Below are 25907 nucleotides of genomic sequence, written 5' to 3'. Positions count from 1 at the left end.
AAAAACCAGAAGGAGAGAGAGAGAGAGAGAGGGGGAGAGAGAGAGAGAGGGGGGAGAGAGAGAGAGAGGGGAGAAAGAGAGAGAGAGAGAGAGAGAGAGAGAGAGAGAGAGAGAGAGAGAGAGAGAGAGAGAGAGAGAGAGAGAGAAAGAGAGAGAGAGAGAACTAAAAAAAAAGGATTCTGAATTTAAAATTTTGATAATTGGTTTCTTAGTATAATGGAATGACTAATTCTGTTATAATCTGTTACAACTGAAGTAAACCAACTCTGACAGTACAGGAAGGGATGGAGTGAATGAATAACCTCAACTACATGGAATCAAACTCTTCAAAGAAATGGCCAGTAAATTAGCAGAAAGTGAAATGTTAGTGATCTCCAACATAACACCCCCACAAAAACATCTAAAAACAAGGTTAAACATCGACTAAAATATGAAATACAGACGTGTATGAAACAACCTTTTTCCACTACCCAATGAAAAAAACCAACATATTTGTCTTCTGTTCTGCCTTTAATTATTTGCTACATAAACAAAACAAACCCATTTTACCACCACCACCACCACTTCCATAACAGCCACCACCACCACCACCACTTCCATAACAGCCACCACCACCATCACTAGTACCATCACAGCCACCACCACCACTACTATTAATACATTCCTTTGATAAACTCTCCCAGCCTATCACTTCTTTTTTTACAGTTGCCAAGTGCAACATCTCCTCTGGCCTCTCAGTACAAAACTAAGAGACAGGTCTTCTCACTGATATATCAAGCATCACCCTTAAAATATTATTTTCCTAAGTAGGGTCTCATTATACACAAAACTATGTATAATTTCCTCCTCTCCAAAGGTATCTGCACCAGAATAGGAAAGCACACATTAGTGTGTCTAATCCACAAAAATGTTAATTCTTGAAAACATCTAATTAGTTTTATATCATAAATGCACATTGAATATGTTGGGAATAATTAAAACTAACCACTGGCTTTTTCACCTCAAATATCTTACTGTAGCTGAGTAATATCAATATAAGACAAGGAGGAGGCTACAAGCTGACAGAATTGTTACCACACTGGGCAAAATGCTTAGTGGTATTTCATGTGTCTTAATGTTCTGAGTTCAAATTACGTCAGTTGACTTTGCCTTTCATTCTTGCAGGGTTGATAAAATAAGTATCAGTTGAGCACTGGGGTCGATGTAATGGACTTACTCTGTCTTCCAAAAGTGCTGGCCTTGTGTCAAAAATAAGGGAGCTCCTATACGGTTTCAACCTGCTAAAAGTAGAAGCCAAATCTTAAAATCCATCTTAAAAAGGAGAAATATACATTGGATAACATGATTCTGGATGCACACAGTATGGAAAAAAAGTGTGATTGTCATGATTGGAATGCATAGGTTTGCTCAATCAAGTCAGATCTGAGACTAAACAACAACCTCTCCTAGCACCATTGAAAGGAGTTTCAAAGAGCTATGGCTATGGACAACAGAAATTTTAATGTTCCTCTATAGAGATATAGACATAAAGTAAGATATCGTCACATAAATGCCTAGACACCACAGGTGCCAATATACTATATCTTTTATTTCTTAATTGCTTCAGTTATTAGACTCCAGCCATGCTGGGGCACCATCTTGAAGAATTTTCAGTTCAATGAATTGACTCCAGTACTTATTTTTTTAAAGCCTGGTACTTATTCTATCGCTTCTTTTGCAGAACTACTAAGTTACAGGAATGTAAACACACCAGCACTGGTTGTCAAGTAGTGGTGGGGGTCAAACATATACATAAACACACACACACAATTAGAGGATATGTTAACCTTGTGAAGGGATAGTTGCATCCAAAGAAATACTGGTTCAATACCTAGTATTGTTGGGGAATGAAATTCCCTTAAAACAATAAGTATATGTTAAGCATATAGCTTATATCCAGTTAAAAGAAGAAAAGAAAATTAACAAATTGGTCACCTTCGCTTCTTACAGCCGTTTCAATTAATACTCAATAATTCAATTACAAATTTGAACATTAAATTTGCATTTATGTTACACGAGCATAATTTCATCAAAGAGAGAGAGAGAAAAAATGTATCTTGAGATTTTATATGCGAACCTGTCAATTCATTTCAGCAGACTCATATATATGTATATATATATATATATATATATATATATATATGATAGGCTTCTTTCAGTTTCCATCTACCAAATCCACTCACAAGGCTTTGCTTGGCCCGAGATTAGAGAAGACACTTGTCCAAGGTGACATGCAGTTAGACCGAACCTGAAACCATGTGGTTAGGAAGCAAGCTTCTTACCACACAGCCACACCTACACCTAGGATTTCTTTAAAAGTAGAAATTGTGAATTTCATGTCAGCATATGTATTAAGTAACCACTTTCACCAACCCCATCACAACAAGACTGATGTTTCCCAAGGATATGTCAACTCCTTGACCCTTTCCATACCCATTAAACAAATGATCTCTTGTATATTACTTCCAATCATACTCGTTGCTATGGTGATGCAATCATTCTTCTAATCTTACTCTAATCTACTATTTAATTGCAAAACATCTTCAACTTTTAACCTAAACATATTCATATTATTAGACTGTCTGTCTATCATCAATAAAGCTCGCCAATATATTATGTAATAATAGCACTCTGAAAATGTAGTTATGGTTAATAATGAAAAATCCCAAACAATTTCTGATCACTAGAAGCTAGAATTGCATTACAACTTGTCTTCTCATTAACATCTCACAATTGCTTGTCTGCATTTCAGAGATGTGCTACATGTAATACAGAAAGTATTGATCAGATTATTCAATCATCTTTTGCGCTGCTTCAATCTACACAATCATTCAACTGTTCCATTCTTTTTATCTCCAGATACCATATATATCTTCTTTTATCTTCTGCTTCAGTCATTAGACTGTGACCATGCTGGGGCAATGCCTTGAAGAATTTTAGCTGAACGAAATGACCTTGGTACTTAATTTTTAAAAATCCTGGTACTTATTCTATCAGTCTTCTTTGCCGTACTGCTAAGTTATGGGGATGTAAGCACACTGACACTGGTTGTTAAGCAGTGGTAGGTGACAGATACAGACATAAAGACACATAGAAATATATATAATGGCCTTCTTTCAGTTTCCATTTATCAAAGCCACTCACAAGGTTTTGGTCGACCTGGTGCTATAGTAGAAGACACTTGCCCAAGGTGCCTTGGAGTAGGACTGAACCTGGAACTATATGGTTGGTAAGCAAATTTCTTACTACACAATCATGCCTGCACCTATATATACATATATATGTATATATATATGAAATGTTTAATTCATTATAAGATACGGTGCTAGTTTAAAATCTTTGAAAATTTAAAAACTTTTTTAAAGCAATATATTCTTTCTCAGATTAGTCATGTAAGTTTCTTCAAAGAAAAAGGTATGTGTGAACATTACCATTATCAGCATCACCACTGATGCTGCCACCATCATTTTGAGTCTTGAGTCCATTTTTTCCATATCAGAATATGATGGATGGGACTAGCCACTTGTTACAGTTCGCATCATTTTGCATACATAGTAATCATACTACCCAACATCATTTTTCTGTATGCCTTACAATGTGAACTGGGAAAATTTTATCATACCACTAGCATTTGAGAAGCTACCTTATTCAGGATAACTAAATAGCCCCACTCTACTGAAGTTACAGTCCATCAACATGGGTAACTTTACCATTGCTTGCAGAGTGCATATCTTCCATTTTTGGTAGAGTTTCTATAATTGAATATCTTTCATATAATCAACTTCTTTACAGGGTCTACTGGATGTGTTCTATCATGCTTTTGACACCAATAAAGTTGTCCTATGGGATGAAGACTAAAGAATACCCTCTACTCTCTATCAGCTCTTATGTGGAGTAACGTCTCCTCAATGAGTAGCCTAGGATGCAACTTGCAAAGCCTGTGTGTCACACACACACACACAGAAGTATGGCAGTGTGGATAAGAAGCTTGCTTTGCAATTATGTGGTTTCAGGTTCAATCCCACTGTGTGTCACCTTGGGTAAAAGTCTTTTTATCATAACCTCAAGTTCTAAATGAAATTTGGTAAATGGAAACTGTATAGAAGCAAAACACACACACACACACACATGTATATGCATACACATGCAAACACATGAATGTTTCTGCATGTTTTCACACTGGCATCGCCTGAGCAACAGTGATAATTAAATCTCACTTTAGCAACATGTCTGAAGTATGATGGTTTTGATGTGTGAAGACAAGTGCACTGAAGTAGCATACATGCAAAAAAGTAAGAGTTGGAGTCAAGAAGAATATCCTGTTGTGGAATACTTTCTCAAGAAAATTTGTTCAACCCACACTAGCGTGGAAAACGTTGACATAAGAATGATGATATACATATGTACATAGATACACATAGACACACAAATATATGTATTATATATTTATGTATTGTATGAGAGGGAAAGCAGAAATCGAAGAGTTTGGCAGCAAAAGGACTTAGTTGTGGAGGGCAGTAATCAAGGTAATGGAAAGAGTGTTCTCAAGCCCAGTTGCCTTGTTGGGTTGGAGCAATAAAAGAACATTTTATATATGGCAACAATGTACATGTGATGATAAGGCTGAGAGCATGGAGATTAGGGGAGACTGGGAGTTTTGATGAATGCTTGGAGTTAGAGGCAAAGCAAGCATCGAATTAAAAGGTTCATTGCTTTTTATTGTATGCAAGAATCATAAGAACAATGTTGTGTCTGCTTCTCATTGGTTATCTCTGCACTTAAAATGCATTTAATCACTGACCATCAAGTTTCTTTTGGCAACCAGGAACCAGTTATTTTGTTGCTAAGATGAGCTACAGAAAAATTAAGTTTTGCATTATATTTCCTTATTTATGTAATTTACATAAGTAAACTTCTAGTTTATTGAGGAATTATAAATAAGACAGTTGTATTATCAGATAATCTTTTGTATCAAGTCTTGTTTTATGTAAGTATGTTGAAATAGTTCTTGGTTGCATATGCATAATCAGCCAGTGAAAAGTTATGGTATTATTATGTATAATATGTCCAATATAACAGTGAAAGCCATGATGCTTACAATTAACAACTTTCAATGTCTGCAGTTGTAAAATTACATTAGTCACTTTAGTTTCTTCAGCAAATAAGGGTTATGAACATTACTTTTCTTCCTCTGACTAAGCCATTCAAAAAGAAGAAAAAAAAAACTTGTATGTTGATGAGATTCTTCATTTTTGTATTTTTGTCATATAATGAGTGGGCATAATGTATGAGTTAAGAAGACAAAACAGCCTCTCTAGTGTGGTGCCATGATAAGATAGACCCAATAAACTTTGTAAATTAACTGGTGTTATAGAAAACACCATATCCATAAGTGTTGTCCTTCTTAATGATACACCAGAGCATGGTGGTTATGACATTAATAGAATGTGAAGATTAATAGAAAGGAGAAAGTACCTTACTTGAAAACAAGGGTTGGTGTCAAGAGGGGTATTGGTGTACCCAATTGTGGAATACAGCCTCAAGATGTTTTGTCCAATGTAAAAATGTTGAATGAGTTTTTTTTAGTAATTTGCCCAATCATTCAATAGCCAGTATATATTTGATTATGTACATGGCATGTATGGGTTTGTTTTGTTTTCCTATTGTGTTGTGAAGCATGGACAGTACTTGGAAATTTATTGTCCCAGATGTGGCATCAACATCAACAGAAAACTATGAACACATCCCAAATTCAAAGACGACATCATGTTCTTCACTGAAACCACAGATTAGCTGCAGACCATGCTGACATAGCTAGACACCCACAGTTCAGTAGTAGGCCTCAAAATAAACCACAGGAAAACAAAATACATGCAGTCCAAAAAATGTAGCATAAGCCGAACAGTGGTGGAAAGTGATGAAATTGAAAAGAAAGGAGTACGCCTACATTTATACAGATAGTAAATATAAACTGAAACATGAATTCTGAAATCTCATGTAGAGCAAAAGTAAGGTGGAAGACATTTGCCTTGATTAAAAGTGTACTCAAAGCACAGCTGGACAACACTCTGCATGCCAATCTCTTCAATGGCACCATTATGCTTGCACTCCTATATGAAAGGGGGACATAAGACTAATGATAATAATAATAATAACTGCTTCAAAATTTGGCACAAGGGGAGGGGTGATTCAATTTCATTGAACCTAGTGCTCGACAGGTACTTTTGAACTCAGAATGTAAAGACCTGGAAGAAATATTGTAAAGTGTTTTGTCTGATGCACTAATGATTCTGACAATCTACAGTCCTAATAATACTGATGATGATGATGATGATGATGATGATGATGATAAGAAGAAGGGGAATAGTCAATTACACTGACCCCCAATGCTAGACTGGTACCTATTTCATCAACCCCAAAAGGATGGAAAGCTGAGTTGAACTCAAAATAAAGATGGGCAAAATGATGTTAGGCATTTTGCCTGGTGTGCTAAAGATTCTGCCTGCTTTCCACCTTAATAATAATGGACTCTCCTACCGAAGACGACATATGAGTGTTCGGCTTTTGCTGAATGACTTGCACAAATGATTTGTTTATAGTGATCAAATGTTCATGCCACACATTAAGCTCACTCTCTCCATCAAATTAATGTTGTCTGAACAAGTGCAGTGTATCACACATCAGGTGTTGAAGTGATTACAGAGCAATGTGAGACGAAGTGTTTTGCATAAGAACACAACGCACCGCCTGGTCTAGGAATTGAAATCATAATCGCCAGATTGTGAGTGCAACACCCTAACCACTAAGCCATGCACCTTCAATAATAATAATAATAATAATAATAATAATAATAATAATAATAATAATAATAATAATATAAAACATCATATATAATGAAGGAAGCTCCACATGGTCACTAAAAATAGCAGCGAAATCTCAACCTACCATCTTAAAAATAAAGAAGGTTACATTGAATAATGTAGTCCTATATACATTATTCCCCAAAGCAGAAGTAGGTGGTCAAGGCTATAAAACCTCTGATTATAATGTCCACTCAATTAGGGCTGACCTAGGGCTAATCAACAAGACCATAGAACATAAGGAGAAAAGCACTTAAGTTCTTCAAGGAAGGAACAAAACCAGAAACAAACAAATATGATTTGCTATTGTTATAAGTAATCAGTGAAAAACAATGTGACATTCTATAAAACAATATCAAGACAAATGAATAAGACAATCTCAGTTTCAACAGACAGTCTTAGATCAAATCATTAGCCAAGTAAGTACAAATCTGAAATCTACAAGACATTATTGGAGAAAATTCTGTATTTCTAGTTCTACATAGTTGTAGAATTAGGATTAGTTGGCTGATATTTTCAGACAACATGGTGCTACTTGACTCATCAGATGGTGATCTCCAGCATGCACTGAGTGGGTTCATTGCTGGGTGCTGCAAGGCAAAGATTAGAATTAGCATGGTGAAGACTGAAACACTGGTTCTCTCAAGAAGGTCTTCCCAGTGTACTCTGCATATTAGTGGAGCATCACTGAGACAAAGGAGAAGATTAAGTACCTTGGGGTCTTTCTCACAAGTGATGTGAAACAGAAGGCTGAATTGGATGCTAAAGTTACAGGTGTTAGTACTGGATGCTAGAATTACAGGTGTTAGCACAGTTATGCACCAGCTCCAGCATTCAATCCTTAGTAGGAGAGAGGTTGGTAAAAAAGCCAAACTTGCTCTCTTCAATTCTGTTTTCATACCCACCCTCACCTATAGTCTTGACTGTCGGATAATGGCTAAAAGAGTATGGTCACAAATGCAAGTGACTGAAATGGTGTTCTCTGAAGGACCTCTGAAGTAATGTTAATTGACAGGGTGTGTAGCTTGAAAATCAAGGAGTCTCTCCAAGTTGAGCTACTTCCTCTCCACATCGAGATGTCATAGCTCTGGTACTATGGACAAATAATTAGAAGGTTGCAGGAAAGAATTGCAAGACAAATTCTTCAAACTGAGCCAAACAGCAAGCAGCCTCGGGTTAGACCAAGGATAAGATGGTTGGATAATTTCCATAGTCTCAGTCAGTCAAACTTGGAAATCAAGCTGGAAAGTTAAATGAAGGTTGCTTCTGATAGGACCTTGTAGAGGAGGTGCCTGAGGACTCTACCTTCACAATCCCTCAGGGACTGTGGGCAGAAAAGATGGGTGAATGGATACATAGTTGTGCAATATACATCATGAACAATCTGCCTCCATATTTTTATGGGCTGCAATCTACTGTGAAAGTTTTTGTTCAATGACAATTTTTAACAAAATATATGAGATTAAAAGTTAAGTTGTTTAGTAAATTCAAACTGGCACTTGTCTTTTTTTGTGTTTCTGACTAATACTATGCTGATGTAAATACATTATGTCAGCAAGCAAATTTTTATGTAAGCAGGAAGAAAAAAAAAATGTTAGTATTGTAGAAAAAAAAAATCTTATTACAAAAGCCTTTAATGTGAAAGATAAATGTTTAGATAAAAATTCCAAAAACACACAAAAAATATATACATGAAGTTATCAGTAATAGCCTATATTTAGCCACTTTATTTTGTGTATGTGAATTTTGGCTGCTGCTTTATTGTAAAAACGTCTTGAATTTAAATATATAAAAATCCTATATGGCCTTGATACAATCTCAAATCTAAGTATTAAATAGATCAATCCTAAAGGTAAGATTCTATAACTATATAACTATAATATTGAGCCTTAGAAATATATAACAATTTAAACTTCATGGAGAGATAATCTGTGACTAACTAATGAAATTTGAAATAACCAATAAAATATATTACAATAAATGATTTTATTGTTAAAAAAAAATTATGTGGTTAAAAGCATATGTACTGAGTTAGCTTTCAAAATAACAAGCACTGTGTAAAAATCCATAATCCTTTTATCAGTCTAACGTTTAGTGTTTATAATCACAAGACTTTCTAAACAGAATAATAATTTCCAAATGTTCCTTCCTAGATATAACAGGCAACATGACAATATTTATTAGCTGGTAAATCAGCTTAAATAAATTTCTCATAATGGAGTCATTGTGACTGAAAGTTAGGAATGAAGGTTAAAAGTGATAAACTGTATCTGACTTGCTGCAGCACAATAATGACTATGAAAAGTCACTGGAAAGATATAGCAAAAAATACCAGGAAGGGAAAAGAAAGAGAGAAAGAGATCCACAGAATCCCTAATAACACTCTCCTTTAAAATTACATTTTTGGAGAATGAGAGGAAGTAGAGCAGGAAATGAGTGAAAGGAAAAGAACCCACAGACAAAGACAATAGACAGATAGTTCCAGAAGTTGCAGTTAAACTGACTGAAGGTCTGGTGAGTCAGCACAAATATTTGGTATGGAAAGGGCTTAGTGACAGTGATGTACAAATGTTTTCTTTTTTATTTTTATTTTTAACTCCTTTTTATTCTTCAAAGTATGTCATTGTTGTAGAGTCAGTCCATCACCTTGACAATAATAGGATTGTTCAAAATCTTTCACAACCTACTGGGTTTATTTATCTATTTTTTTTTCTATGGAAGATAAACAAAAAGTAACATGAGGAATTCAATGTTTCAATAGATAAACAATTCATCTTACAAATAATACATTTTTTCTGTTGTTGTTGTTGTTTGCTTCCCTATTCCAACAAAAATCCATAGATTATTATTATTATATTCACTCAATGACCGCAGCAGTAGCAGCAGCAACACCATCAGCAGTAGTGTCTTTAGCAAAAACATAACCAATAACTGTCAACCATCTTGTTTCAATATCAATTTACCCAACTTTGCAGACTCCTTATTGATTTCATATTCGGTAAATTGGCTGCACAATTGTATGCATATTTTCTTACCAAGACCCTAATTCAGGTATTTATATTTCCTTAGTTATTGCATCAAATTTTTAAAATATTTTACTTCATAGATTTTGTAGTTTAGAATCCCTTTTTTAATATATTATTTTTGGAATAAGATACAACAGAATTATACTCAACGGACTAGCTTAATAAGTATAGTTAAGGAAACTATATAAATTGTTCTATGTGTAAACATGTAGGTATATATAATTAATTACTAAGAATTTTATCTATTTATCTATACATATACACACACGCATGCACACATACACATGTATATCTTTATATACACATGTGTATATAAAATATACACATGGTTGCAATTAAAATATGTAACTTTATATGTATGTATGTATGTTTGAATGTACCTCATCTAATTAAGAATATGACGCTAACAAAACATCAAATTCTCTCACTTTGCATCAAAAAATTAATATTATCATTATTATTATTATTAATTTCAACTTTAACACTTGCCTTTTCATGATCAATAAAATAAATAAGTACAGGGGCAATATAAGTGACTATGGCCCTTCCTCATAGATTTTGCTTATTTTTAGAAATCATCATCATCATCAATATTATTATTGTTTTTGTTGTAGTGCATAATTGAAAGCAACTATTGAAAATGTAGTTTCTATAAGTATTTTTGCTAATAAGGTCACTAAGAATTAATTCATGGCAATAATAAAACAAAATGGTAGAACAAAGAAGCCAATTAAAAGTAATAATTTCTCAATTTGGCGAGTAAATTTTTTTTAAATTTAAAAAGATGATAGAAATGACAATAAATATATATTGATTCTAGCTTATACTTCACAATGGAGAGAGTTAGAGGTTTACTGTCTTAGTTTTTAAAAAAAATGCATTTGAGCATGTATTTATATAATGAATGGAAGTCTGTGTGTGTGAGTGTGTGAATGTTCACACACACACATCAGGTTATTTATATTAGCCCTAGGGAAGCAAATATTCAAAGCAGACATATGGTCAAATATGTTCCAGTCAAGACTATCCCATTGATTTCTTTCTTCCAGGTATATAACAGAATACATTATCAAATGATCCTTTATCCTAATTTCATTTTATTTAAGATCACTGAGTGTGAATTAAAGGTGATTTCGCTGCAAAAAAGTCTATGTCAGGAGATATCTAGATGCTCAACCAAACATTTAGATGCCCCCTTATTGGTTCAATGTCAAATATATATATATATATATATATATATATATATATATATAAGTTTGAACATGTGTGTGAAATGCATAGTAGGCATTTCTTTAATATGTCACAAATCAATTCCATTGTAGAATAAATGAGATTACTTAGTAAATTTATTATAACAAAATGATTATGTTTATATATATGCGTGTGTATGTGTGTGTGTGTGTATATATATATATATATATATATATAAATATATATACACACACACACACATATATATATGTAATTAATCCAAAAAGATGGAAAAATACACAAGAAAAAAACACATCTATCTATCTATCTATTTATATATATATATTTTGTTCATAGAAACAAAACTGGAGAAGCACACTCTAAGATATAGAGCAGGGTACATTTTAATGGGGAAGACTGGTTTATGGGATTACTCTGGGTTTCCTGTCTATAAAGGGTTTAGTTTTAGGGCATATCATCAGACACCAAAACCTGTTGGGATCTAACGATATGCCATAAAGCTAAACCCTTTATAGACAGTAAACGCCGGGTAATCCCATAAACTGGCCTGCCCCATTAAAATATCTATATATATATATATCTATATATATATATATATATATATATGCATATGAAGGTATGTATTTATGTATGCATATATATATATATATTTCTATATGTGTGTGAAAGTATGTATGTAGATGTGTGTGTGTGTGTGTGTATATATATATATATATATATATATATATATATATATATATATATATTAAAAAGTTATTTTACATAGTTCATACATTGTCTGATAAAGAACTCAATACACTGGACAGAGTGGATAGATATGTTTATCATTTTAAAAGATGATAAATTTATTTGAAGTTTCACAGTTCATAGCTGTCAGGAAGTCAAACATGGCTCACCCCAAGGTGAAAGTTCGAACAGACTGTCAACTTTTGATATAATAAACACATATGTATGGGTTCGAGTCCCATGCATACAGAAAACTCACTTTTTATAAGGCAGAGCTCCAGCATAGCTGCAGTCAAAGAAGAATACACAAGCACATACATAATTCTAATCATGATTTCCAAATTCAACACAAAGCCATGCTTCAGTAGAAGAGGGTTGAATCATTCTCACTATGTTAGCAGTATGTATTTTACCAATCCCAGGAAAACAGAATGTAAAAATACACAGTTAAATAGTTCAAAGTATTTAGTCTATAATTTTACTATGTCTATCACTCCACTTATAATTAACTGTATTTCTATAGTTGTCAGCAGGGTACTGGATGAAAAACATTACTATGTTCTTATAATTTTAAATAAGTCAAAAAAGAAGGATAAAAAGCAAACCCATTTTAAGAGAAAAGGCCAACTGATACCTCAATGCTAGAAAGGACAGAACTGTTTTTTTCATGAAAGAAAAAAAGAATTAAGGTAATTTTAAATTCTTAAAAAAAGTAACCAACACGTGTGTATACACACATGTATGCACACACACACACACACACAAACATATAGATGCTCACATACATATATACACATGCATACTATACATTGGTATACACATGACCATTTCCTCGAAATTCCATGAGAAGGAATATATTTATGGGCAGCAATCTCAGGATCATGCATTTTCGTATGGATAAATAATTACTCGTATGCTGGGTGATGTTAATAAATGTTTAAGAGACAATCTGGAAAAGCTAGGATTTTCAGGTGAAGAAGGTCACCATCTATTAGGCAATTTACAATACAGTCTGTAAGCAGAACACTAAAAACATGCCAAATTTTCCTAAATTTCATCTTGTAACATTCATTTGTAATAGTTATCCAAATTCCGTTTCTGGAATAGTTTCTGCATTTCTTTATTAGAAACTAGCTCCTTCTTTGTGGAAAGAATTCAAATAATTTGTGGCTGTGTAGTAAGAAGTATGCTTCCTAACCACTTGGTTCTGGGTTCAGTCCCATTGTGTGGTACCTTGGGCCACCTGAAGCCTTGCAGATTGATTTGGTAGACAGAGACTGAAAGAAAGCTATCATATGTGTGTGTGTGTGTGTCTGTGTGTGTATTTATAACTCCACCCCACTTGACAACCAGTCTTAGTGCATCTGCATCCCTGTAACTTAGCAGTTCAGCAAAAAAGGCCAATAGGATAAGTACTAGGGTCAATTTGTTTGACTAAAATTCATAAAGATGGTGCCCCAGCATGACCACAGTCTAATGACTGAAGTGAAAGATAAATGATATGAATAGATGAAAAGCCTAAACAGGCAGTCAACAGGTATCAGATCAATTTATAATATATTTATACCTATATGCACTTAACACTGGAGTTTAGGCACAAATTTGACCTTAGCACTCATTGTGTGTACCTATTATCTAATGTCATTTGACATCATATTACCCACAACTTTATATATCTATCTATCTATTTATATGTGTGTGTGCGTGCATAGGTGCAGGCATGGCTGAGTGGTAAGTAGTTTGCTTCCCAACCATATGGTTCCAGGTTCAGTCCCGCTGTGTGGCACCTAGTGTCTTCCACTATAGCCTTGGGCTGACCAAAGCCATGTGAATGGATTTTGATAAATGGAAAACTGAAAGAAGACCATTGTATATATGTATGTGTGTGTATGTCTTTATCCCTATGCACTACTTGACAACCGGTGTTGGTGTGCTTATGTCCCTGTAACTTACTGGATCAGCAAAAGAGACTGATAGAATAAATAGCAGGCTTAAGAAGAAAATAAGTACTGGGGTCGATTTGCTTGACTAAAATTCCTCAAGGTGGTGCCCCAGCATGGCCACAATGACTGAAACAAGTAAATGGTTAAAAGATTATGTATGCATCTGTGTGTGTTCATTTTGAAACAATCAGATTTATCTTCTTTTTAACACAAAAATGTGTTATAAGAATGTTTTTCATTTCTCACTGCTTATATGAGTGAAGTGAAAATGGTAATTAATTTTCATCAAGGCCAATAATTATTCATTCAAGACAAGTGTTATAGAGATAAGTTCCTAATGAGCTGAATTTGAAAACTGACTTTAATTATCGGTGGTAACTATTTCACTTCTATAAATAAACAATGTTCATGTTTTTTTGAGAGAAATAGAAATGTCATAAAATAATCCATCTCTGTCAATAAATATTAAGCTTTGTATATAAGAAATCAATATTAGTTGGTCCAACAGAAAACACCTAGACTCATTGAGCTTCACTGATTGACACAAGGCCAGAAAGTTTGGGTGTGAGTTTTATCAATTGAATTCAAATGTGTACTTGACTGGTATTTTATTTTATTGGCCCCAGAAGAAAGAAAAGCAAATCTGACCACTCAGCAGGATTTGAACTTAGAGTTAGACCAAAATATGTCCTATTATTTGAAGTAGTGGTTCTTAACCTAGACCAGTGCTCCACAAACGTTTTTCTCTTGCAGTACACTTATATTCTTTTAAAAATTCGGTGGCACACCTGAACTAAAAATATAACAAAGTATAGGGAAAAAAAAATTATATTCAGGTTATACTGAGGCACACCTAGCATCGTTTCGCGGTACACCAAGAGTACTGCAGCATACCGGTTGCAGAGCACTAACCTAGACAATAGTGGCATAGTATAAGTATTGTGAGCTCACAAGGATGCACCAGGTGTTTAGTGGGGGAGGAGGTCGTAATTTTACTTAGCAATAAAATATTTAAACAAGTACAATACTTATATTTTAAATCCATTTTCAAAAACAAAAACAAAACAAAAAAAAACTTTTGCAGGTAGATTGCCTTCAGTAAGCAGAAACATGTCTGATGATGCACTAAAGTCCAATATTTTTTTGTTACATAGTTTCTTGTGATCTTTAGTAAGTTCTATAAAAGAAGGTGTCGGGGAGAATGGGATAGTATAGAAAGATATGGATAATAAATCACTCCACTGAATTAGCTTCTGGTTGATTAAAATTATCTGTTTTTATTTATTTATTTTTTGCAAAACATGGAGATGGTTGGGGCTACAGGAAGTTGAGACTTTCTGCCCTGAGATTAAGATATATTAATACTTATGCTTTAGCTAGTTTCTCTGTTCACTAATACTAAATATACTGTCAATTATATTCAACTTATTCCTGTTTTGAGATTTAACTTCAAATTGATAAAAATAAAATTATTGATCTAGAATTTAGAAATCAATGTACAAATATGTTAATTATATTATTCTAACAAAAAAAAAAATAAATAAATAAAAATAAAAAAAAGGTGTGAAGAAGCAATCTTTCAAGAACAAACATCATAGGAATTTATGTGAAAGATTACAAAAATTCGATCTCTACTTCAAAGCTTATGTTATTTTCCTTGTTTTAAATTAAAACTGTAGGAAATATATTTTGATATAATGACACATTACATTGATATTTAAATCAGGATAAACTTCATTATATTTTATTTACAACTCACAAAATGCAGAACTTTTTTTTTAAAAAAAGAAAGCAAATAAAATTAGTATTTAAACTAATTTATTTTATGTTCAATAAACAGAATAATCAAACAAGTTGTATTTATATTAGTTATATTATGAGAGAGTGTGTCTTTTTTTATTAGCTTATTAGACTAATGGTATCATTTCAATATCCTTTATGACAGTAAATAAAAATGAAGCAAAAAAAAATTGCAGCTGATATTAGAGGAGTCTGCCTCTGATAATGTATGCTGCTGGCTTAATGTTTTTTGAAAATATTACCAAAGTTAGTGTTCTACGAAACACAAAATGCAAATCCTCCTATTTACCAATCACTGATCTTATGTAAAACCTTTTGACATGAGAGACTGATTATAACCAAAATTCTGAACAAAAACTTGTCCCCCCATCTCACCATTAAATAGTTTCGATAAAACAGAAATCTAATGTGGTTCAATTTTAATAAACATAATTAGTAATCTGAATAATAAATAATAAGCAAATGTTATGTGCCAAATACATTATTTAAAAAGTTAACATTTGTCAAAGATTCCTATATCACTTTAATTGAAATAATTCAGTCAAGACAGTGATATACTTGAAGGGGATGCTTTAAATATATATATATATATATATATATATACATACACATACACACACGTGTGTGTGTGTATGTGTGCATGCGCATATAAAATATATATAAATACAGCACATATTTTTTATATACATTCCAATACCAACAAATTAATAGACATTTTTAATATTTCAGGTTGAAAAAGAAAACCAATGTAATATGAAAAGCAGTTATATTGTTGGTGTGTTGCCAGCATTTAGTTATTGGGAAAATACCAATAAAAGGACCATTATTTTAGTGGTGTTTAGCTACAATTAGTTACTCTAACTTAAGATTAAGTATTAGATGCTGCTTAACTTTCTTTTGTTAAAAGGACCATTTAGGTCTTTGCACTCTCCCCCCCCCCCACACAGAGCAAAGGTATATATAGGTGTAAGCATAGCTGTTTGATTAAGACGTTTACTTCTCCAACCAAGTGGCTTTGAGTTCAGTTAAACTGTGTGGCACCTTGGACAAGCATTCTCTATTATGGCCCTGGGCTGCCCAATGCTTTGTGAGGGAATAATGGTAGACAAAAATTAGAAGCATGTGTATGCATGTGTGTACTGAGCTATGGCTACAAAGGGTGATATTTGTTAATATTTCCTGTCAACAAATCATCTCTTTGCTCTGCACTTTCAAATTCTTCTGGAATAAAAAATCTCTTACAGGAAAAGCAGGTAAGGGTCAGTCACAGTACGAACATCTAGCTGTTAAAATCCTACCCACCTCTAAGCCATGCTGGTATAGGAAAATATGTATTTCCTCACTAATATATATATATATTGTTCAAATTTATAGAAAAACAAAGATGAAGACAGGTATAGAAACAACAAGCAGGTGTATTAGTTAGACGCTTGGGAAAAATGGAAATGTCTTTTATGTTTCGAGCCTAGGCTCTTTGACAGAAAGGAATAAGAGGAAATAAATAGAGAGAGAATGAAAAAAAACATATTGAGTTCAGTGGTCCAACACACACACACACACACACACACGTGCAAAGTCATAAATGATTGAGAAATAGTTTGATGAAATTTTACTTAACAATAAGAAAATTCTAATATCACGACAAATTGTTTTGTAATTTAAAAGTTTGTAAATAATTTATATTATTATATTTAATAAATAAATTACTTACACATCTGCATTAATGCAACATGCAAAAATCCTTTGAAATAATGCAAAATTTAAGCTATGTCCTCAGGTATATATAGCAAATGAATTGATCAGAAATAATGTGTTGCAATAGATAATTACTTCATTTAAATAGGGTCTTATAAAACAAGGCAGTTAAATTAGTTCCTTTATTGCTTTCTATAATTTTAGAGCAACAAATTTTTTTTTAACTGTACACTTATGATCTTTATCCATTTAAACTCTGGAAATGGTCAGTTTTTACATATTGATATCTGAATTTCTTTTCAGGATGTGCATGTATTATGTGATTGTTCTTGTTTTTTAAAATCTGTATTCTTTTTCTTTCATTTGTTTATTTTTTAAAGTAATGAAGTATAAATATGTAGCTATTGTATGAGTACATTTCACCTAATTTGCGATGTTTTTCTCTCTTTTTCCTCCTACACTTAATGTTCCACTAAACAGATCAAATAACTCAGTAGATTAAGCAGCGCAGCTTGGGTTGATCAGTCAAGTGATAAACAAACAGAATGTCTTGCATGATTGTTTTTCTTTAGTGAAAAGACTAGGTTACCCAGTATAACCAAAAAAGACAAGCGATAGGTTTGAATTAACTTACACCTGTTGTAAGTCACATGATTCAAGGCACAAAGAAAAAAGATAAGTGTTAGAAAAGAAATAAAAAGTTAGAAGGTGAGAGAGTAAGAGTGAATATCAACCTTAATCTAAATCTCATAAGAGTCAACAGCAGCCTATTGATTTCAAAGAATAACTTCAGTGAAACAAAATATTTAAATACAGATAAAAGGAGAAAAACCGAATATAAGATTGTAGAAAGTAAATCATAAGAGATATCAGTAATTTTAATTTTTGAAAACTGAGAAGCAGAACCGAATTATTTTAATTCAACATGGACAGGGTGTTGGTGAGTGAAAATATAATTATCAGATATAATGATCCTCACATGCACAGGCAGATATTAGCAAATAACACAAGAAATAATTAGAAGTGTTTTTTTTAACCATGCTGTGTGTCAAGGTTTATCAGGCATTGTTTTCTAAATATCATTTAATTAGTAGTCAATTAAGAAATGAATAACGAGAAAGATTATTTCACATATCTTTTATCTTTTACTTGTTTCAGTCATTGGACTGTAGTCGTGCTGGGGCACCACCTTGAAGAGTTTTAGTAGGACAATTGACCCCAGTACTAATTTTTTATTCTATTGACTTCTTTTGTTGAACTGTTAAGTCATGGAAACATGAATAAATCAACAACAGTTGATTATTATATGTATGTCAGTACACACACACACACACACACACACACACGCACAGAGTAATTTTGTGTTTGCAATGCACAATATCAGAATTGTTGTCTCAAGCAAGGTACAACAAACTACCAAAATCCTTATTAGAGTGTTTGCATAAATGAAGTCAGAAGAAGCTAGTTTGAGCTTGCATCAAGGCATATAATTTGTAAAAATGAAGTCAAAGCAAGTAACGATAATTTGAAAGCATTTAATATGTCTGTTTCAGATTTGTCTATAATATATGATAGGAAATACACCTCCTTACACAAAACCTTCTTAAGTTAATACATTTTAAAATATTTTAAAATGCATTAACTGAAGGTCTTATGTAGAATGATGTATTTCCTATTATATATTATGCAAAGTCTGAAACATTAAATGCTTTCAAAATATCATCACTTGGCTTGACTTCATTGTTACAAATATATATATAAATATGTATGAGGAAGTGCTGAAAAGTTCCTGGCTTTGGGTAAAAGAAAATACAGGAGGACCAGTTAATTATGATTTTATTGAACATATTCCTGTCTCAGATTCACACCTATAGCAGTGGTCATTCAGTTTTTCTAAGCCCTGTAAAAGAACTCAGAAGGTTGAGCCTTCAACCAAGCCTTTTGTAAAACCCTTAATGCCAAGAACTTTCCAGCACCACCTTGTATGTATGTATGTATGTATGTATGTATGTATGTATGTATGTATGTATGTATGTATATTGTTATAAATACACACACACACACATACATATATATACACACACATGCACACAAATTCTGTATGTCTGGACATGCTTACGAAATCAAAAAAACAACACAACACCCATTACTTTCAAAAACATTTTTTCATGCTCAGAATTGTTGAAGCGTGGAATAAACTACCCCCATCAGTTGTTAGCTATTGGGACACTACATCCTTCATAACTTTCATACTTTCAGAAATTCAATGACAGTACATCTGATACCCTCCACTCCCTTTTTTAAAACGACTCATTCAGTGTTCAATCCTTGTGCATATTCTATCTACTGTTCATGCGCTTTTGACTACTTTTTCTGATGAGTTGTATACATATATAAATACATACACTCATATATATATATATATATATATATATATATATATACACACGCTTGTGTGTGTATATATGCATGTATATACACATATACATACATGTATATATACACACACACACACACACACACAATTACATATTCTTATGAATCTTTCTGGTTTTCCTATATTTGATTTGTCATTTTGAACTGCTGTTAATATGGGACAGTATACATACACGCGTAGCTGAGGTAAACAGGTATATAGTATTTGAAAATAAATCAATTATTCTTATTGATTATCTTCTCTTCAGCTGAAACCATGCTGAATGAAACTCAAAAAATATTCTCTAGCCTTATATAGAAATTACCATCCCTGTTTATTTCTGCAATATCATTTTTATCAATTCTGTGATGATGTGTATTGTTAGCATAGAGTCATGTAGTGTGTTTAGTGTAAGGACTTTCTAATCTCACAGCAAGTTGCAGTTATCATCATTTAGCTTTAGTCATGTAACTCTAATCTTGTAACTGCAAAGAGCTATTGCAGAAAAAGCTGAAGCCTCAGGGTTGCAGTTTACAGTCTTATTCAGATTACAAGTTCATTGTGCATGATCTAAAACAGTATGTAAGTTCAGTAAAATGGATTGGCAAATGTTATTATACACAAAGGTGACAAGCACCACATACAGGAAGGTGACAGGCACCACATACAGGAAGGTGACAGGCACCATAGAATAGAGTAAAGGAGACAAAATTCACTATGGTTAGTTAAGAATACAAATGTTGGTGTTAAAGGTTGTTTAGTCCTCAGGTTAGCTCTCATTAAGTAATCTTCTGATCAAATGCATTTCAGCCATGAATCCATCATCTTATTTTTTGATATCAGGAACTACACTGTCCAATGTGCCCTGCTTTCTATAAAATGGTGGAGTGTAACTGAGGGAGATCTGGCAGCTATTTCTAATACTTCAAGTGTCAAAGTGTCAGAGATTTTTTTTTTTAATGCAGAGGTACCCTGAAGCATGAACAAAGCAAATGAGAAGCTAGTGATAGAGAAAATATATAGGAAAGTACTCCAATGAGGGAACTTCGATGTTGCTAGAAATAACAACCAAATCTCCATCCTACAGTCTTACACAGGAAGCTATACACTGGACAACGTAGTCCTTTATATGAAAAAAGAAAGACTGGTTATAGCTGGAATCCTGGTGCTAAACAACAACCAGAGCAGCAACAAACTGGAAAGTAACTATTTAAGCATTGACAACAGGCATCCATATGGTAACTTGCAACCAGTTTTATGACCAAACATGGTGAGACTAGTTTTAATTTGATAATGTATAACAAACAAACAATTCTATTAAAGGTTGAGAGAAAAAAAACACCCTAAAAAATACTCCAAAACTGTAACTCTATGTTATTATTATAGAAAGTAACTAGTTTGCAAGTAGTATACCATGTAAAATAAATATCTGACACCTTCATGACTTTGTTAACTGATAATACAGCATATGTTTTTCTTTAAATGGGACAGAGGTACTTCCTAATACAATCTGGCTCATTGGTTGATGAGTAATCTAATTAGAGAGGGATCTATCAGCTGTATAGCTTGTATTGAATATGAATTGAAATACACAAAAACAAAAAAAAAAATCATGTGTAGTAGGTTGTTATTGATGTTGTATAGCCCCAGTCAGCTCTGACCAAACAGCACAAGAGGGTAGCCAGCCGAATGACTAGGTACAGCATGTATTGTGGAATGGATCTTTTGGATAAAAACCATAACCAGGTGGTATCAATTCAGGTGAAGTAGTTGAAAGAGTATACAAACAGACTAATTAATAACAATAATATTTATTAATTTCATTACCTTTGTTTCTTCCCTAATCAATTTCTAATATATGTAAGTTACAGTCACTTCTAAAGGTTTGTGTAATTTTACACTAACAATATAATCTGAATCTGGAGTCTATGCTATAGCATAAGAAAAGAAAATTAAGTCTAAAAGAAAAAAATATAGTTATTTTAGTGAACTATTCCATCAGCATAGACTACAAAAATACTTGAGTAAATAAAATTAATTTGATAAGGAAGTTATTCTATTACATTAAGTATATTGGTGTATTTGAGGAAAAAACCCCCATTAAAATCTAAAATTATTTTTTCCCATTTCATAATTATCAGATAATTTTTGTAATACTTCCGTCCTATTTCTTTTAATCAAATGATAGCACTTTATATTACAAATCTAAAATGTTATATATACAATGCATAATCACCATTAGTTTGAATTATGCAAATTAATTTGCATTGATAGAATGCTCCACATTGCTGAGTTATGTATATTCTTAAATATCATCAATAATGTAATGATAATTACTTGAAGCTCCTTCAAGCAACAACTACAGAATGAAGGTAGGTTTCTAGAGAACAATAGCAAACTGTGTCTATAATCTAGTTTTGACTGCTATTAGTAGCCATTTCCCTTTAGAAAGCAATCAAGACACCATATGCTCATTTCCATTCCACTAAGTAAGAAATCAATAAAAATATCAGAATAAACATACAGAAGCACATTTAATGCCAGGGTTTCACTTGAGATTATTCATTCTCTACCTCTTAATTAGATGAAGGAAGTTGTAGCCACATATTATTCTCACTGATCTATCTATCAAAAGCCTTTTGAGCTTGACTTGGCATTGATACTGGCCAGAGATAGATTCAAGGATTGTTAGAAATATTTAGTTTACTTGGCCTTCAGCTTGATTCATAAAAGCAATTAGTCATACTTCACTGCTAATAAATTCACTTTATATGAAATAATAACTTTCTCACGTTTACATTAAACTTTCTTCTGCATAAATATTCAGTTTCAGAATGTAACCTAATTTGTAAAATCACAAGTTATCAAGGAAGATAAATGAAACTTTTCTTTTAGAATGTTGGTGGTCATGTATGTATATTATGAATGTACAAGGAGATGTAACATTTCTTTTAAAAATTTACCAGCACAATAAGTTTGCTGGAATGCTTATAAGTAGTGGAACACAGATTTTTTGATTTTAATGGATGGATTAGAATATTAATATTTGGGTAATGTTTGGTAGGATATGGCTGAATTTAACTTCAAGAAATCATTCTTAATTATTTGGAATATAGTTGCTGCTGCTGCTAATGATGTGTGTGTGTGTGTGTGTGAAAGAGAGAGAGAGAGAGAGTATGTGTAGTGTGCATGTGTCTATGATCATGTATATAATAGTGCACGTGCTTATATTTAGGGAATTTCTTTTTTAGTATAGCTCAGCAAAATTCATAGAATGGCATTTAAGTTTCAAATTGCATGGGGTGATATTGGATCCTGAACTAATTTATTAGTAAGCAATAATTAAATTTATTAGAGAAACAAAACAGTTAAAAAAAAAAAGAACAAAATTAATGAATAACTTCTGAGTTCTAAGCTAAATTCTGTTGTGGCAATTCTTACAAAGAAAGGTTCTTTTGCACCCTTTATTAATTCTCAGAAACAACTCATAACTCAAGGGTTTCCAGCACTATACATTATTAGACCTCACCATTTCCACTGACATTTTTTATATATCCCTTATTTATATCATGTTCAAACTACATTAATGCCATACTCTCAACTTTTCCTGTTTATACTTTTAACATTAAGCAATCTCCAAAGTTTGTTTTCTGTAACCTATTTCCACTAGAACCCATCAATTGGGCAGATTTTTCTACAGCTAGATGCCCTTCTTGTCACCAACCCTCAACTGTTTCCAAGCAAGGTGATATTTCCTAATGGCCAGACATGTTTTTGCACAATATTGGAAATGAATGATATTGCTTGTATGACAGTGACACTCATTTACAACTATCATGCGCTGTCAAGACAAGGAGACACAAACTCATACACACACGCATGCGTGCACACACACACACACGATGAGCTTCTTCTAGTTTTCTTCAACTAAATGCAATCTCCAGTCTATAAGTAGAACACACTTGCTGTATGCTTATGTGAATGTGTTTGTATATTTGTGTGCATGTGTGTGTGTATATATATATATATATATATAATGATGATTCTTTCACATTATATATTATAAGCATTTAACAAAGACAAAAAATAGAATGTATTATAGAGGTATTTACAAAAGGAGTCGCATTTATGTAGTTAAAAAGAAAAAAATAAGATAGAGTAGTGAAGATTAAAGATTGAAAATAAGCTATCATGACAGTACTGCATCATTCCAACACTTAAAATTGAAAGGAAATAATAATCTAATTTAACAATAGCAATTAATCTCTATATGATTTACAACCCCCCCCACCATACCAAACACTTCTTAATTCTGTGCTTCAAACAATACTAATGTAACTTATTACTATTAAATCCATTTGATCATATCAGCGACATAGCAGCTAATCAGAAACAACAACATTATCTTCTCAGTAACAATAACTTAAAATTTGCTTTAAATATTTCTTAGCCAAGAATAGGTTTTATTAAGACAAACCCTTGCTAATGCAGCAGCTTTTGTGATCAAAGAAAGCATTTTAGAAATAAGACAGTCAGCCTAGTGTTTTCTTTAATCAGATTTCACATCAACATCACCTTTCCCATTGTTTTCTTTCAAAATCTTCTACCTCTATCGTAGTTAATCAGATTCCACAATAAACACAGATGGAGAAATTGCAACAGCTGGACATCATTCATTGCACTGCTTAGTTGTCGTATAATGATTTTCTTGGATTAACCAAGTGGTTTGTTGGTTCACAGTTCCAGAGCTTAACTAAACAATGCATACTGAAGTTACTACTTATAAGCATTTACTGAGAACTGTGCATTAAAATCTTTATAATTTATTCTAAAATTATTATGGATATTAACGAAATATTAAGAATAGCAATTATTCCATAACCTCTTACAGTAGGACAGATGTATGTTGATTTTAATAAGATGAATATTGGAAATGAATTAGAGCGAAAACAGTTTAACAGTTCATAGCATTTAATCTGTATGTAGAAGAATGTTGTGTTGTTACTCAGAAAAGACTATAAAATTTTTTTATATACATATGTATGTACACATACATATACATACAAGAGTCTATTTCTACATTTTTTTTCCACTAGTACTCTATGGGTCTGTCTGCTCTATAGTCATGGGATACTCATCACAGACAGTGATATAAAAAACAACAGTACATATGCTATAATTACATAGTAACTAACCTGTAGTAAGTACTAGCTCAGTAGGATAGTGAATACAGATTTTAACTGGACATAATCATCAAAAAGATACATAAAAATACTCATAGAAATACTTATACACATATGTTCATCTGTCAATGTTCATTAAATAATTTGTATGTAGAAAATATCTTATACAGGATTTATGGGAATCACAGATCCTCATTTTAGAGCCACATAAAAAAGGCCAGAAAACAGATATACTTTTACAGGAAATGGCAGAAATAATTTACTGCTTCTGGTATTTATTCAGTTAAGCAGGTGTCTCATATTAAGACTAGCTGAATGAAGAAATTCTGTTTGAAGTAAAGATTTGGTTGTTGTGATAGATGAAAATGGATGTGTAATCATGAGCTGTGATGGCCATGTAAACTACAAATGCTTTGTAACAGTAATGTACTTGCAAAAACAAAGGGGGGGGGGAATATATGGGGTGTGTAATATGAATTGAGCTACAGGATCATGGTCAATAAGTGGGCTGCAAAGCTGTTGGATAAGTGGGATCGTTGTAATGATTGGAATAAAGCAAGCTGAATTGCTTTTATACATGTGACTGATAATTGAGCTATATCACTGGAAAAAGCTGTCATGGTGAAGCTAAGTGAATTGTAATATTGAGGCCAATAAGTGAGTCGCCATACTGGGGCAAATAAATGAGCTGCATAGCTGGTGGTAAGAGACAAAATGGTAAATCATTTACACTGCTGATCTATAACTGTCTGTAGAGAAGCCAGACTCATTGAAGCATGGATCTCAGTAGAAATGCTGGGCTGTGAAGTGCAAGAACAATTTTTTCTTTCATAATATTGTGCATGTAGAAAGGCAGCGAGCTGGCAGAAACGTTAGCACGCCGGGCGAAATGCTTAGCGGTATTTCATCTGCTGCTACGTTCTGAGTTCAAATTCCGCCGAGGTCGACTTTGCCTTTCATCCTTTCAGGGTTGATTAAATAAGTACCAGTTATGCACTGGGGTCGAT

The 25907-nt window shown here is 32.9% G+C and overlaps 2 protein-coding genes across 6 annotated transcripts in view; one reads left to right on the top strand and one right to left on the bottom strand.

The window, feature by feature from the left end:
* LOC106884418 (activating signal cointegrator 1 complex subunit 3) overlaps positions 1-25907 on the bottom strand; it is a 493492-nt gene that overhangs the window by 70695 nt on the left and 396890 nt on the right. The window lies entirely within an intron of this gene.
* The window catches only part of LOC106884421 (uncharacterized), a 35268-nt gene continuing 19167 nt past the window's right edge, over positions 9807-25907 (top strand). The window contains exon 1 of one of the 2 annotated variants that reach the window (XM_014935794.2): positions 9807-9950. The gene's annotated coding sequence lies outside the window, so the exon portion shown is untranslated. Of the gene's footprint in view, positions 9951-12397; positions 12553-25907 lie in introns of those variants that run through there. The other variant, XM_052972289.1, reaches the window with a different exon arrangement.

This window comes from Octopus bimaculoides, chromosome 1, assembly GCF_001194135.2.
Source record: "Octopus bimaculoides isolate UCB-OBI-ISO-001 chromosome 1, ASM119413v2, whole genome shotgun sequence".
Classification (NCBI taxonomy): Eukaryota; Metazoa; Mollusca; class Cephalopoda; order Octopoda; family Octopodidae; genus Octopus; species Octopus bimaculoides.
Note: the sequence above shows the minus strand (reverse complement) of the source record. Positions and strands in the feature narration are given on the sequence as shown.